Source organism: Triturus cristatus, chromosome 6 (genome assembly GCF_964204655.1).
Source record: "Triturus cristatus chromosome 6, aTriCri1.1, whole genome shotgun sequence".
NCBI classification, from domain to species: domain Eukaryota; kingdom Metazoa; phylum Chordata; class Amphibia; order Caudata; family Salamandridae; genus Triturus; species Triturus cristatus.
The window spans coordinates 900,381,185-900,397,680 of record NC_140589.1 but is presented as its reverse complement, the minus strand read 5'-3'; the positions used below and the strand labels follow the sequence as shown (position 1 = coordinate 900,397,680).

At 43.5% G+C, this 16,496-nt stretch overlaps 1 long non-coding RNA gene across 2 annotated transcripts in view; it reads right to left on the bottom strand.

Moving 5' to 3' along the window:
- The window catches only part of LOC146820762 (uncharacterized), a 132,667-nt gene that overhangs the window by 91,970 nt on the left and 24,201 nt on the right, over nt 1-16,496 (bottom strand). For both annotated transcript variants that reach the window (XR_014963049.1, XR_014963048.1), the window contains exons 3-4: nt 12,055-12,138; nt 10,787-10,836 (exon numbers count right to left, since the gene is read on the bottom strand). This is a non-coding gene — a long non-coding RNA (uncharacterized LOC146820762). The remainder of the gene's footprint in view (nt 1-10,786; nt 10,837-12,054; nt 12,139-16,496) is intronic.

Genomic DNA, 16,496 nt, shown 5'->3' with positions numbered 1-16,496 from the left:
CCTGAACTAAATGCGGACTGTCTGAGTGCTTAGGAAGTAATGCCAGAAGATCTAGGGAAATCACATAAATCATTTGAGTGAGGCATGTGTCTTTTTGCAAAATTGGAGGGGGGGGGAGTTCTGCTTTCAGAGGGGAATAATCCTGGAAACAAGTAGAGGTGGGCGATAAATACCGCTACATCAGTGGAGTTCGTGGAGTTTTGGCTACTCCGTGTTAAATTTTTAAAGCGGAGTTTCGACCAAACTTTGCTAACCACTGCATGGCGGAATTTGTTCTCCCTCATGGCTCACCAACAGTAAGTTAGCAAGCGTGAACGACAATTGGTGACCCCAGCGTGATTTTCAGGCGCTAGGAGGGCACCCAGCTAAATTTTCTCAATATGGGTGGTGTGGGCGCTTGCAACCATTCACGGTGAGAAAGCTGCCACTCGAGTAGAAGATCTACTTGAGCGGCAGCAAAAACCGCACCCTCTGGCACGCTGTGTGGTGCCGTTCACGCTGATTTTGCAGAGCGATACAAGCTATTGCCAAAAATCAATACAAGCAGTGCAGGATGCCCATTTCTGCCTGTTAACAAAACTGTGGCATCTCTCAGAGTTTTCATGTAACTCCACAAAATTCCATGGAGTGAAACTCCGCAAGACCCGCCCACCCCTAGAAACAAGACCAAGGCTGTGATCAGGGTCGCTACTTACTTTGGAGACCTTGAAAGTGGGATTCAGGTCAAAAGTGATCAATGAGCCTCATGTAGATTCTCGGGCGTGCAGGAGGGATCTTTTTGAGGGAATGTATTCTGTCTCCTGAAGGAAGGCAGATATGATTCCAGCAGTTGTTAGGTTTTTTGTTTGTTTCGGTGTTATAGTAGTCAGTTCACTGATCCTACACGGGGTAGCTTATTTTCTGCAATTTCCTAAATGTTTCGGGTTTAGGGGCTTTCATGACAGTTAACAGACAGTAATTTCCACTGTTGTGTCCAACATAAAACATTGATCCTAGCAAGCAACATGTTGGCTCACAGGTTAAAAAAAAGAACCCACCTTGAATCTCACACAAAATAGGTATCGCAATAACAGAGGCACAATTTGCAATCCTCCAGGGTGTGTAGTACCAAAGTACTTTTACAGCACTATCCCAATATACACAAATTCAAATTGTGGGCAAATTGCAAGTGTTTTCACACGCCCGCCCCCAGTTCTGCCAACAAAGAAAGTGCAGTGCATGCCTGACAACCTTTTTGTGGGTATAGACCTTTATTTGCACCCCATTATCAATGAGTTCTAGGGTCACAATGAGGCACAAGTGTAGATTACTAGTATGGTGGCCGTACATTTTCTCTTGCTAGTACATGCAACCTGAATGATTAACACTTTTAAAAAGTAACATCTATTGAAGGAAAATCAAGCCTGGAAGTACTAAGGAACCTCAAAAGGGCTGACCCGGATCTATATCTAGGCAAACATGCAATACTTCTGCTTGCCCAGAGCTATACCTTTTTAATTTGCTACACTTATTGACAACCAAAACATGGACAAGGAAAGTATACAGAGGTATTTATAGATTTGCTTAATTCCATGTATATATACATTGACAACATATGTATCTTTAAAATAAACAGAAGTGCCCCTCTTAGTGTCATCCGATACATGGGCGTGTGATCTTGCTAGCTTTTTTACTGAGAAGATTAAGGTCATCCAGGCCTCTTTTGCGGAGAAGACTGGCGAGGGGAGGTGTAGCACTGGGGTGGGTCCTGATCTATCGTCCATGCCAGATGTTATGCTGGAGGAGTTTTCTGCTATCTCCAATGAAGCTTCCCTATTGCTGCTGACCAATTTGAAATCTGGTTCGCCACTGGACCCCTGCCCGGCCAAATTTTTGGCCAGAATGGCATCAGTTGTGAATCCATTGGTCAACCCTCTCCTTAATGCCTCCTTGAGGGAGGGCAGGGTCCCATGCGCCTGGAAGAGGGCGATGGTGATCCCCCTCCTAAAGAAGCCTGGATTAGACACCGAGGTTTTGGCCAATTATAGGCCAATTTCCCTTCTCCCGGCCCTAGCAAAAAATCACGGAGAAGCATGTCCATGGCATTCTATCTGGTTTCTTAGAAACCAACCATCTCCTGCATCCATCACAATCTGGTTTCCGTCCCGGTTTAAGTACCGAGACGGCACTGCTGGAAGTCTCGGAGGTTATTCGGGAGACATTGGATGCAGGCGGCAAGGCCATGCTTGTCATGCTAGACTTGTCGGCGGCCTTTGACACCGTCCCCCATGAGGCGCTTCTCGCCAGGCTGTATGACATCGGGCTTAGGGGGACGGTGCTTAAATGGTTTACATCTTTCCTCGAGGGCCGCCGCCAAACAGTCTGGGTTTCCCAAAGCACCGCAGAAATGCCGCCATTGGGAGTCAGAGTTCCACAGGGATCTGTGTTGAGCCCGACCCTCTTTAATATCTTTATGGCCCCTCTGGCGGCACTAGTGGAGGCTTTTGGGGCCCAGATTATATCGTATGCGGATGACACTCAACTGCTCTTCACGTGCAAGAAAGATCAGGCATTTGATGGTGTGGGCATTCGGGGCTGTCTGGGGATGGTCTTTGACTGGTTCCAGCAGAACAGTCTCAAGGCCAACTCCAGTAAGTCAGAGGTCCTTTTCTTTGGTTGCACCTCTGACCCTGAATGGCAGGCTTGGTGGCCTATGGACATGTGTCCTCCGGCTCAGTCCTCTCTGGTCGCCAAAAACCTAGGAGTTAAGCTGGACAACAAGCTTACGCTAAAATCACATATCCTTGGTCTGGTTGGCACCTGTTTTGGCATTCTGAAGATGCTTCGCAAATTTTTACCACTGCTCTCTGAGGAGCATAGGCGGATCATTGTCCAGGCGCTAATAGGCTCGAGACTGGACTATGCCAACGCCCTTTTTTTGGGGCTTCCGGACTACTTGGTCCAGCGCTTGCAGGTGGCGCAGAATGCGGCGGCGCGTGCTATTTTTGGCCTCCGTAGGCGAGCGGGGGTCTCTGGGCTACTGCAAGCATTGCACTGGTTGCCTGTCCGGAAACGGATCATGTTTAAGACTTTGACTCTTATGCACAAAGCCCTGTTTGGTTCAGGGGCTAAGTACTTGCAGCGGAGGTTGACTTTTTATCGCCCCGCCCGCGCTCTACGTTCAGAGGCACTATACCTGGCTTTGGTGCCACGTGTCAAGAGAGCTCGTATTGGTGGGCGTTCTTTTAGCCTGAATGCCCGCCACCTCTGGAATTCGATGCCTCTGGCTCTACGCAGCACGTCCAATTTGTTTTTGTTCAGGAAGAGCCTTAAGACCTGGCTTTTTAATCTCTAGGTCTTCTACTTGTTCCTTTTATGTCTGTGCTGTTTCTATGTAGTTATGTTACTTTCGCTGAGCTGTATGCGCAAAAGCGCCAGGACACTCTTTCGGAGTAGCCAAGCGCTATATAAATGCTTTGTAACATAACATAACATAACATAACAATAGTAAATCTGTACTTACCAATTTACACTTCCCTCACAATATTTGGGTTATTTATATGTTCGCTAAAATAATCTTCTAGCACTATATTTCTGTAGTTGATATTGTGGCATGCAAATTATACAGCTAGCTAACATAAGATGCATTCTATTTTTGAATTAACAACAGGCTTTTGGTATACCCTTACACCAGCACACAACTCTCATAACTTGCCTCAGGAAACATACCAGCTGCTGCTGGAACTTTAAAGTGGTTGAAGAGATGCAGACAATATTTTCAGAGGCAATCGTCTCATGCTGTATTCTGTAACTGCTAGCCTTTGGTGCCGTACGAGCTGAGATAAGAAATATGGCTTTAAACACGACTTCCCACATCACGTGTAAGAAGCCTACTGCCTCAGTACCTGCCATTGCCTTCCCTCACCTTCTCACTCAATGGAGAAGGAAAACAGATCTTCATTCACATGGGCAGACTGACTTTCTTGGCCGTTTTATTGGGGAAGCAGGGAGCACCCGAATCTAGAATTCTGAGAAAGGAAGGTCTGTCAATCTTCCATCTTAGGAACTGTGCCAGAATCCAGGGAAAATGGATATATACTGGATTCACCAAATGAAAGAAGCTTCCATCCACTGAGATTGCAATATCAATTTTCCTCTCAATAAGAGTATTTTACTTCAAGACTCTCTAGATTTTTAACTTTAGAACATCCAGAAACAAGACACTCAATTTGCAATCTGGCTCAAGCTGTAAAACTCCAGCCATACGGTCAGGTAACTGGGAAAACATATATTACTCATAAGTTCCGACTTGATGATACTTTAACACAAACAGACTGGCTAAGGTGGACCATGCTGGAGAGGATATGGGTCTCCTGTATCTTGATAACCTTGTTTCTAGAATAGTCCGTCCTTTTATCTGTCTTATTTAAAGGCAAAGTAGGCTTCAGGGTGTGACTAGGCTCTAGAATGCTTACCTGGGGTTAGCCTCTATGGCAGGCCAGATATCCAGGGCCTGTGGAACATGTCGACAGTTGTTACCATTGTCTCATGAGCCACAAAACCCAGAACCTACTCCAAGCTTACTGAAATGCTAAATTCCTCATTTTTAGGCTCTGATTTTTAAAGACAAGGCTTGAAAGTCAAACAAGGTACACAGCTCAGTTTGCAAGTGGCAGACGAGGGGTATACTGGTTGGGCAAAGGAGGTGTCTGGCTCCAAAAATAAAAAGGAACTTTCAACTGAATTGTATGGCCAAGAAGACATACATGAGTGGGCACCAGGCACAGTCCTCAAACTCACAAGGCTTTTACACCTGGATAAGCCATCCTTACAGCCTTACAGGTCAGGGCGCAGGCTCATAAGCATCCATGTATAGTAGGGGCCATTAGCACCACTAACAGTGAAATATGCGCCACGCTTGTAACTAGTGGTTCTCCCCTGATGCATCTCCTCTCTCTACGCTTCCCAGTTCTCACTCATTGTCACAATCTTGATCAGGCTGGGTAGTGGCTGCATGCCTCCAGTCTCAGCACTCTTTGATGAACAAGATTTCTCACATTAGGGTAGCGGGCAGATGGATGTGGGCTTTGAGCTGAGGTAAGTCACATTCTCTACATTCCAGGCAGTCTTTCTCCTTCTCTTCTTCATGGTACAACAGAAGCAGAGGTCTAGGGTATATTCCCTACTCCTTTAGGGGAGACATTCAAGTTATCTTGCTTCTGGTGACACTAATAGTGCAACTCTGGTCACTGCTGTAAACAGCCCTGCTGGAACTAGTTTGGCCCAGAGAAGGTGAGCACAAAGGATCTTTCCTGCTCCACTCAAGTTTATGTGATTGGAACCCAGACCCGTGCACCTGGCTTCACAATGGCTTCTACTGTGAGAGTTGGTATGGACAGGGAAGGGAGAGACGCATAACAGGAGACAGCAAATCTGACTACCAGTAATCCCCGGTTATCATCCTGTAGACTTAAAGACTGCATACAGACAAGGAAGACCCCAATTGAGGTTCATCATCCCATATGTATCCAAGTACTACTCACACATGCCACATACAATCAGGGGAATTAGAGGGCTCAGACATGAAAGACTGGACAAATGTACATATGAAGAGCTTTTAGGTACTCCACCCACTGGAATGCCGCTAAAAAGGTGTGCACCCCATGACTATTTATCAGCTATCACCAACTAGTGTCACAGCTGAGTTGAGGCAACAGTAGTCACACATAGGAAAGGAAGTGCTACTTTGGCTGTTCCCCTCTCGCCTAACAGATTCTAGCACTCTGCTGTAAGCAACATCCAAAACCATATTGGACACTTCTTAGCAGGCTTCTGACACAAGTCTCCTGCATTGGAAATCATCTTGGGTCAGTCCAAATGAAAACATTTAATGAGACGGATGCCACATGGCTACTGCATCAGGGACTTTCAATCCCCCCATAGGAAATCCTATGAAACATCTCTAAAGAGGTTTCCTCTGCCTGTCACCTGACAGTAAGAATGGAACCTTTTGGACAGGTTAAGATTACAGGAGATTCCTTAATTACAGGGTAGTTGAATCACTTGACATATTTAATCGGTTTTGGTAAGTTTCCTATACCTCTGTGGCCAAGGAAAGATGTTCCTTAAAGTATGATGCCAATTTCTTTCTTTGTCTTTGAAGAATGAGCAGAGGGCCCATGTTGCCAACTGTAATTTTGTTAATTCAAACAATCAATCAATTTCATCTTTATTCGAATCTTTCAAATTCATAAAAGCAATCACATATATACAAGCCCAAAAAGTAATTATAATTCTAAATATATATTTAAACAACACACATTGCAGGGTTACATATTATTTGGCAACAAGATTATTTCAAGGGTTTTCCATTGTTTTACGTACATGGGTTACAACTCTCAAGAAAGTGCTAACACGAAAAATCAATTCATCAGTATGCAGGGTGAGCAACATCGCTTAAGACTGCTCCAGGGAAAGTGGTCTTTGTTTCTTAAAATATGGGAGTAAAAACCATTTAATATCTTTAAGATAAAATTTACAAAAAAAGAAAAAATGTAGATCATTTTGTAAACTCACTCCATCACATGGGCATAACATACTTTCAGATTTCGATGAAAAATAACCTAATGGAAAACATAATAAAAATCTAACAGTACCTGCCCTTAGACGGAGCAGTAGTGATCTTTCCCAATTTGTCATTGGTAGCGTGAGATACAAAGGAATTGGTTGTCTTTACAGGTCTTTGTTCACATAAGCCTGGACAGTTGATTTAGTTAATTCCGCTTCCAGTCTCATATTACTATAAAGTGCATACAGTGCAAACTTAGTTTCATTTTTATCTGTGGGCTCAATCTTAGTAGGATCAATAAATAAGTGGCCTTTACCCACACTGCATAATTTCTTAAAAACACCAGCAAGCCACGGGATTCTCATCCCTTTCTCGCAGTTTAGACAATCTCTTATAATTTCATGGGTTAAAGAGGCCGCTGTATTCCTCCAAATTGCCAGCCAGAACAGGGCCGGTCTTGTTGCTACAAAATCTGTTATGTAAAGCAAATTTAATTTGCAATGACAAATATACTCCGATGTAGCAATAGGGGCTCCAAGGAGTTTCCTACAAAAACGATTTTCCTCGGTTTGGATACTAGCCAAACCCCATATCTCAGCCCCAGATGTTGCTACCGGTACACACTGCAATTTAAAAAAAAAAAAATAGCTTTAGTAGCTCCTATTTTCTTAGGCCGTGGGAGACTGAGAATAGAATTAATGGCTTTTGAGAACTTGCTCGTGGCGTGGGCCAGATGTCCACTCCACGAGCCGTTCGCAGCAAAAACCATTCCTAAATAGGGAAAAGTATTTGTGGAATATAACTTATCAGTTCCCACCGAAATAGCACTAAGCTGTCTTTTCCCTGGCCCACAAGACATAATAAAAGATTTTTTAAAGTTTACTTTAAGATCTAAGTTATCCATATACTGTACAAAACTTTTAACCAGAATACGCAGGGCATTCGGGGTAAGACCCATAAGGACCGCATCATCTGCGTAAAGCAATGTTGGTAATGGCCCCCCCCTTATTTTTGGAACATCCGTAGTTGCCGATTTTAGGGAGTTACTTAACCCGTTAATGCAAATAATAAACAACAGGGGTGCTAGAACGCACCCCTGCCTAACTCCTCTTTCCACTCTTATGGCCCCAGAGGTTTCCCCCGCCATCCCAATCCTTAATTGGGCTTTTGTATCAGTATGCAAATAGGCCAAAAAAATGTACAAGGGGCGCATCTAGACCGTAATTTAAAAGAATAGACCACAGTTTAGACCTATTTACAAAATCAAATGCGGACGATAAGTCCATAAAAGCTAGATAAATTGGTGACGACCTGGCGATGTTATATTTGCCAATTACTAAATTGAAATTTAGGCACTGCTCTGTCGTCCCAACCCTACTTCGAAAACCCATTTGGCACGGGTCCAAAATACCCGATTCCTCTGCCCATGTATTTACTCTATTGTATAAGACTCGTCCCAGAATTTTCAGAGTATTATCTAAAAGTGAAATAGGTCTATCATTTACTGGATCTGTTCTCTCCCCTTTCTTATATATTGGCACTATTATACTTGTGGACCATGTGTCAGGCATAGGTACTAGAGGTAGGCTATTAAAAACATTCATTAAAATGGGTGCCCAAAATTCCGGTTTCCATTTAATTATATCTATTGGGAAACCATCTGGCCCAGGGGCCTTATTGCCAAGACTTTGTTTAATAGCCACAGTCACCTCACCTAAACTAATCTGTATAGAGCATAATTGACCAGATGTATACTCATCATTAACTTTTGGGGGTATGGCATATACTTTTGAAAAATGATCTTCCCACCGGTCACTCGGGATAATACAGCAAATTGTGGATAGTTGGTTTCCCATGTTACGCATCTTTTTCACTACAGGCCAGAAAGTAATTGCATTCTTTCCTGTTGCGGCATCAGATAGCTCCTCCCAATGCTCTTTCAGAATCGCTGCCTTACGTACCTCTATCATAGATTTATATTTCTTTCTTGCCGCCCTAACCTCCGATTGGGATCTCGGCTTTGCACTCAGTGCCTTACGTAAGGCCATGTTAGCAACTGAGCAATTTCTGTCAAACCACCTGGGATCCTTATCTATCCTTTGGTTAGGGACAGATAGGAGTGATTTGATGACTATACATAAGCTAGTAAAATCTTTAATTACCCTTTGATTGTTCCCATCTGAAAATGTGCATGAATCAATCAGATGTTGATGCTTTTTTATAACATGCTCAACTATCCTTCCACTATCAACCCCCCTCCATTTCAACCTCAGATTATTTGTAACGGGGATAATATCTCTAGCACCTAAAAAGCTTGCAAATACTGGAGAGGGACCCAATTTGATTTTTACCACTAGTGCATTGTGATCCCCAAAAGCGGTTTCTAAAACCCTAGCCATTAAAAGGCAATCAATTAACTCAGGTAACATAAAAATATAATCAATGGTTGAAGAGTGGTCTCTACCTCTAAATGTCGGAACATTATTAATTGTAGAGATATGGTTTATATCCATCACGTTAGTTAAAACATGCTCACGGATAAAGCAATCCAATTCTATGCCACGTTTTACCGCACGGTCGGTTTGCATATTTCCTTCATTTAGTTCAGATTTAGAAATCTTTGCATTAAAATCCCCTGCTAGGATGATCCTATTACCCCTTCTATTATCAGATGGTTCAATCATGTCAGATAAAAATTTAAAAAGTTCTATAAAATCTTTATTTGGAATTGAATAAAAATCATTATTGTAATAATTGATCACAAATGGGAGCCTTCCTTTTATATTCAATAACCTGAATATTGGGGTTGTTAGTTGGCATTATCTTTATGCTTCCACCTGCCGTTATCCTAATACCAATCAATAACCCGCCCATAGGGCGGCCAAAATCGGGCTTAGTTGCAATTACACTATTACAATGGAAGCCCTCTATCTGAAGGTCCGTAATAGCCCAAGTCTCCTGAAACATTATTATGTCTTTATCCAGTAGTATACTTAACTAATCTAGACTCCAGCCCTGCAACATTCCAGCTAAGGATACTAAGATCCGTTTTAGTCAACTTATTTAAACAAGGTTTTTGGCTTTTCCCATTTTCAATCTCCTTATTTAAGAACCTATGTCTGGGCTTTACAGTCCCTTTGCCGCCCCCAGGAATTTCCATTACAACAGTCTCCACATTATTCGTCCCTATTACTAATGGACACTGTGTAGTAAATGCTGCAACTACATCTGCACCTGTATCCCTATTCTCCAGAGTTGATTTTGTATGGCTATTAACCATCTGGTTGACTCTACCATTGTTCATTCTCGGCCCCTCCCACTCTCTAATTGGGGAACCAATAAAAGCTATGGGTCAATCTACAAACTCCAGGCAACTATACCTATTAGAAATCGGGATCCCTCTATAATTTTCCAAAGAGTCTCCATCACTGCGGTGGCACACTCCCCACTCTCCCTGATCTCCTCTCCAATCCCAATGGCCTATTCTGCTCCAATTTTCGTCGTGACCCGACCCAAAACAGCTCATAGAGGTGTAAAAAAAGGCAAGTCTTTTTGTTTCAATACGTTCATTACGCCCTTGATTTCTCCATGAGCATATGTAATCTACTGTGTTTGGGTCCTCAAAATTGAATATTACACAATCGCCATGGGTTTTTTTCTCCTCATGTCACACCCAAGGCACTCTACGCACCATTAAAATCCTACTTGACTGATGGGGAGGTAGCGGACGATTAGTGTTAAGCCAATGTTGGACTTTGTTCTTTAATGACCAACTGGATTCATCTATATGATCCACCATTTCTGGGACCCCTGTCATGACCACCACATAGGGACTGGCTTCTGGGGGCAGGTTAAATTTAAGTCTGCCCTCTTTCACTCCCATGTCCCGGTCCCGGTCCCTTTTGGGAAATGTGGTTTGTTAATTGTTAATTGCTCATCAGTTACTTTTAAACACATATACTTCATGTTGTTAGTCATATATGAGGGGGAGGGGAAGCTTATCAACCTGACCAGTTGTTTCCGTTAAGCTGATTAAAGGCCTCTACTGCTTGGGGAAAACTGCTTCAGCACCAGATACTGGAATTTACATTTTTGATTAAAAGTTTAATTTCTGATCAAATCAGTTGTATTAGTCATCAGCAATGGATCATGGGTTTACAGATCTGTTCATCTTAATCAAAACTCAATTAATTTTGCATAGGAACCCAATCCAAAGAAGTACCTAGGATGACCCCTTACCTCCATCCTGGACCCCTAAAGGAACCACATTGCCAGAAGCAGCATCATTTCTTCAAGTAAAGGGTGGGAGAGAAAGGTGGTTAGTTACATTTTCGTAAATAGAATCAATGTTTACTGATTGTTCATATCAATTAGCACTTGCATAGCTCAAAGCCAGCCATTAGTATGATATTGCAGCGCCTTTCACTGGCCTGAACTACCAAGAGTATAATTTTTCTGCACCTTATTTATTGCTTTCGGAAGGTATTATCCATCCCCTGCAAGCAGACTGCCTATTGGTTAGTCTTCAGGTGAAACTCAAGGCTCTCATAAGAACCTACACTGCGATGGATGGCCTGGCCATACCAAGCCTGACCAATCACAAATAATTTACCATGTAAAGCAGGCAGCAATGGCCAAGTTAGACTAAAAACCATTAACTGTCAGGACAAGCTACAGGGCCAGCCATGAAGCAAACCCTCAAATGTCAGAGAAGAAAAGGCCCTGCCAGACTCCAAATCATTAGTAACTGAACACAACCAAAATGCAGCTATCCAATACAAAAGCCATCAACCGTGCCCAGGAAGATAAACTATTCACTGCCAATGAGAAGCTATGAAGTCTGAAGACACATTCATGACTATCCAAGTAGGAAAGAAAACAGCTACCAAGTGGAACAAGAATGTGTTGCATTATCAGCAATTTGTTTTGAACAATGTACTTGGGAATCCTGAACTCAGCTGGTGATTGTTGTGTTTGGTGAACCCAGGCCAGTACCTAGTCAGGGTGATAAGCATTCTTGTGCATTCAAATAGCTTTAGTCACAAAACCACAGTCATCTGTTTGGCATATATAGAAAGTGAGTTGGCCTCTGTCTCAATAATGTGATTATGAGATACCAAGGCAAGCAGAACTACGTAGTGTCACTGCCACTGCTAATGGGAATGTGAGGTAAATATGCATGGTGCCATTGTGGAGGTGAAAGATATTCTGCATCAACTATAAAGCTCTTCTTTGGGATCCATATAAATCCCAATGGTACAAAAATGTAAAAGAGAGGCCATGTCAGACACAAAACCAGCAAGAAAAGACAGGCAGAGCTTCAATCCCATCTATCAAGCGGCAATTAAAAGGTTGGCCCCCCAACCAAGTCGAACATGAAGACCACTTAGGTCATCAAACAGAAGTGGGCTTTTAATACTAGAGAACCAGAGGAAAGCGCTGACCACCCTCCCCCTTCTTCCAACTCTAAAGCACCCTTGTACTCTGAACGACAAATTGACACTCACCTTAGGGATCTCAAAATAAGCAGAAAGGGATCCATCTGTAAATGCTGGGAGATGGCAGTTCGATACTTCGCTAAAAACAAAAAACTGAAAGCAAAAAAATGCAGCATGAAAGAAATACAGTAGTTGATAATACCTTTAGAAACACACTTAAGACTTGTGAGCTTCACAAGATGGCTAGGTGGTGAGTTCAATCGATATAAAAAGGAAACATGTAAGAAGTCTGGGCCTGGTGAGCGTTATCATATCTATTCCCTGGGGCCCCCCAAATGCACAGCCCAGCACCCCTAAGTAGTGAACGCCATTGCCTAAGATAGCATTAGCAAAAAATTAAAAGAAACCGCTCAAATATAATTACTATGTGTCCTTCTGTGAATGAAAGATGGAAAGGGAGATGCAGAGGGAAAGAGCTTTTTATCGCTCTGATCCTCTGATTCTATTGAAGGTGGGGCCTCGACTCAAATTGGGAAAAACTTTCAAAGTGGGTGCCTACTGTCCCCATGTGCAGGTAATGGCACAACTAACTGGTGCCATCTGATCACTAGTTATGGGCCTTCACTGACCCAGTCTGACTGAACTACACTCATTAGCAAATTGTCTTTTTCTGTGCCAAACACTCTGAAGTAAACAAATGGTGGCACATAGCTCTTTCCTTTAAATTCTGATTGAGGCAACCATGCAGACTCTGGGTTTGCCCTGCTCCAAGAAGCCCCTCTCCATTCTGAGAGGGGCATTATCTCATCTTATACTATATGCCTGTTAATTCCCTTCCTTCGAAAACATAGCACAGTCCTGAAATGGCAGCGGTTCGTGAAAAAATAGCATTAATAAAATAGAAATTAAAAAACATTTTTAGAATGTTATTTTTAACAATATACCCACCTGTAAATAAAAAGATGGTGGTGGTTGGACAGGCAGATGTGAGGGCTGACACAGCCATATCCTAGCTCTCTCTTCAGGCATCTCTCAGTGTGGTTTGAAACTGTTTGTGTGCTTTATTGGAGTGGTTGAACGTTATTCATTCACTCATCTTTCAAAATATGCTTTGACTCCAATTGCCCCCCTTTCCCGTCTCCCTCACTGAAAGTCTTCAATTGTGATTCCTTTCTCTTTTCCTACTCACTTGTCATTTATTTATGCTACATATATCGCCTGCAATTAGAACTTGAAAGTGTGCAAGGAATGCAACAATACATTTTAGAAAAGAAAAATATGCATTACTAAAATAAAATCAATCTAAATTAGTCTGCTCAACTACATTAAAAACAGTTAATAGGACACCATAGGCTTTCACATTATATTGAGATGTCCCTTTTTTCCCTATTTCTTGCTTTTCAGTCTTGCCTTCTTCCATTTAATGTAAACCCTTAAAAAATGAATGGTCATACGGTTGGTTTACTCTTCTCTATCTCGCCTCTGCTTCGTGTGTGTCAATTTTCCCATCCACTCTATCCCTCTCCTCTCTTCTTCCCACTTTCTCCTAAACATTCTCCTTACACTCCCATCAATCTATCACTCTAGCACTCTGTGTTGTGTTTTTATCATTATATTCTAAGAAGCAGAATACATTCCTTTCTTCAGAGGAAACAGCAAAAAGCTCTAAAGTCATTACATTATCCTTAACTGAAGAGTCTAAGGTTTAGCGAGGATGGAGCTCTCAATCAGAGAACCAGTCACTGTTGCATATACCCCTTTCATTTGAAAGCAGGATGGATATGACTATTCCTGTAAATATCCATGCAGTCCTTCCTCACCACCACCCCCAACCTAACCTCCCAACCCTGGTAGCATTAACTCAAATGGTATAATAAAGAAATTATCAAATTAGGAAACATAAGCATGTAACTTCACCACGGATACCTTAGTGTGAAAAGGTGGTAACGTTGTTTTCAGAATATAAACTAACCCACATTTTAAGCAAGTAGCCAAAATTCTAACATTAGAATGTATAATATTCTGACAATTTTTATCTGGATAAACTGTGAATAAAATCATTGTTTTGCATGCAATTGTGTGTTTGTCTGGCAACTTGATTATCTAAATAAATGTTTTCAAACAACAAATCTCAACTTACTGGTGTAAAAAAGTGATGTTCCACTTTCAGACCATCAAGTAAGAACCCCAAATTCAAAGCAAGTATCCAAAATTCCACGAAGATGCCCTTTCTCCAGTTAGTTAGGAATCACAGAAGAAAGTCTCCAAGAATACAATAGGCTCCGAAGACCAACGCTTCTGACCAAAAGGGCAGAGCAAGTGGAGAAACCTCCTAACTCATTCATCTCTGAGCAGAAATGGCCACACAGCTGGGTTTAGGTGCACTGAGGAGCAGGAGGGAACTCACTATGACATGGCTGATGAGGTTATTTGCATTATATTCTTGACTTTCACAGCAAGGTTTGTAAAATGCAGAATGACTCGGCCCGTTATCTGCTGTGCTGGGCTTCGCTGCTGGGGGACCCGTACCCAGGACAAGGGCTCCATGTCCCAACACCACTTGCGGTTTTTGACCGCCGACGCCGCCAGACTGCACCATGAGGCGCTTTAAAAACATCAAAGGGCTACCGCAGCGCAGGACGCCAGTCATCTGTTGTGCTGGGCTTTGCTGCTGGAGGACCTGTACCAGGGACAAGGACTCCATGTCCCAACACCACTTTAAAAACATCAAAGGGCTCCCGCAGCACGCACAGCCCAAGGGCGGGTCCGTCAGCACCAGGCAGAGGCTGGACTGGGCCAGGTCTCTTTCATCTACAATCCGTTATGGGTATGCGAAAATTACCCGCTAATTCTGATGGGGGGAAAGTAAAAGCTAAGATACCTAGGAACTGTGCTTCTATTATTTCGTATCTGACGACTGCTGTTGGGGTGTTAAATGAAGAAATCCATGTTGTGGAGGAGCAGTTGGGTCTGGGGGGGGATCTTGGTCTGGATAAAGACTTACAGACCAGTCTTTGGGCGCCATTGACTGAAAGAACACAACCTAATTTAAAAGGTGTTAACAGTGATCCAGATTCGGAGGAGGATGAGTTAGCCCTCACTGAAGCGTCACAAGTTATTTTTCCCAGTCCCCAGGATTCTGTGGCAGTCACCGGTGGAAGGTTGAGGGGAGTTGTATCTGTCTCCTCGACGGGGGCTATAGAGGAAACGCAGAAAGGGTTTGAAGTTGGGGGCAAATACTGTTGGGGGGGTCAGAGGACCTTTCGGCTCAGAACCCCGGACTAAAGCCCATTACATTACTGATGTGGAGAACTTCATTCAAACGCATCTTGTGACTTTCCTTGGGACACTCAAAGAGTACCAATCTAATTGTATTAAAAATGCATTAGAGGCAATGTTAACTAAACTGACTTTTATAGACTTGCACTTGAGTAAACTGAGGGAGCTTAAAGATGACAAAATTAAAAATAAGGCTAACGGTCCCCATAAAATGGTTCCGGACGACCAAGTTGCAACTGGTTATACATACACAGGACCGCACAATTGGGATCAAAACTTTGCCCTGTATCAAGGGATCCCCACATCTTATCTTAATTATTTAGCTCTCTATAGTGACAAATTAGGGTTGAGTGCCCAGTCTAGCTCCATAGGGCCCCAACCACAGCCGGAAGAGACACTAACCTCTGCCTGTAGAGTGCGGCAGAATCAGTCCTCAGGTGTACAGAAAATTAAATGTAGGCTCCATTTACGGAGGCCACACCCTTGTCAGTCAATCAATCAATCAAATCAGTTAATTTGTAAAGCGCACTACTTACCTGTAAGGGTTTCAAGGCGTGCGGGGGGTGTGCTGCTGCTACTGGTCGAAAAGCCAGGTCCTGAGTCATCTCCTGAAAGTCAGCAGGTCTTCGGTTTGTCGTAGGTTGAGGGGGAGGGTGTTCCAGGTCTTGGCGGCGTGGTGGGAGAAGGACCTACCTCCGGAAGTGGTTCTACGGATGCGCGGGACCGTGGCCAGGGCGTGGTCAGCGGAGCGGAGTTTCCGGTTGGGTACGTAGAAGGAGAGTCGACTGTTGAGATAGGCTGGGCCTGTTTTGTGGAGTGCCTTGTGTGCGTGGATCAGGAGCTTGAAGGAGATTCTTCTGTCGACGGGGAGCCAGTGCAGGTTCCTCAGATGGAGGGTGATGTGGCCGCAGCGCTGGACGTCGAGGATCAGGCGTGCAGAGGCGTTCTGGATTCTTTGCAGTCTGTTGATGAGCTTGGACGGGGCTTCGGCGTAGAGGGCGTATCCGTAGTCGAGTCTGCTGCTGACTAGGGCCTGGGTGACTGTTTGCCTCGTGTCTGTCGGGATCCATCTGTAGATCTTGCGGAGCGTACGGAGGGTGTTGAAGCAGGTAGAGAGGAGACTGCGTTGACTTGTTTGGTCATGGTGAGTTTCGAGTAGAGGATGACTCCCAGGTTGCCTGCGTGGTTGGTAGGAGCCAGGGGTGTCCCCAGTGATGCGGGCCACCAGGAGT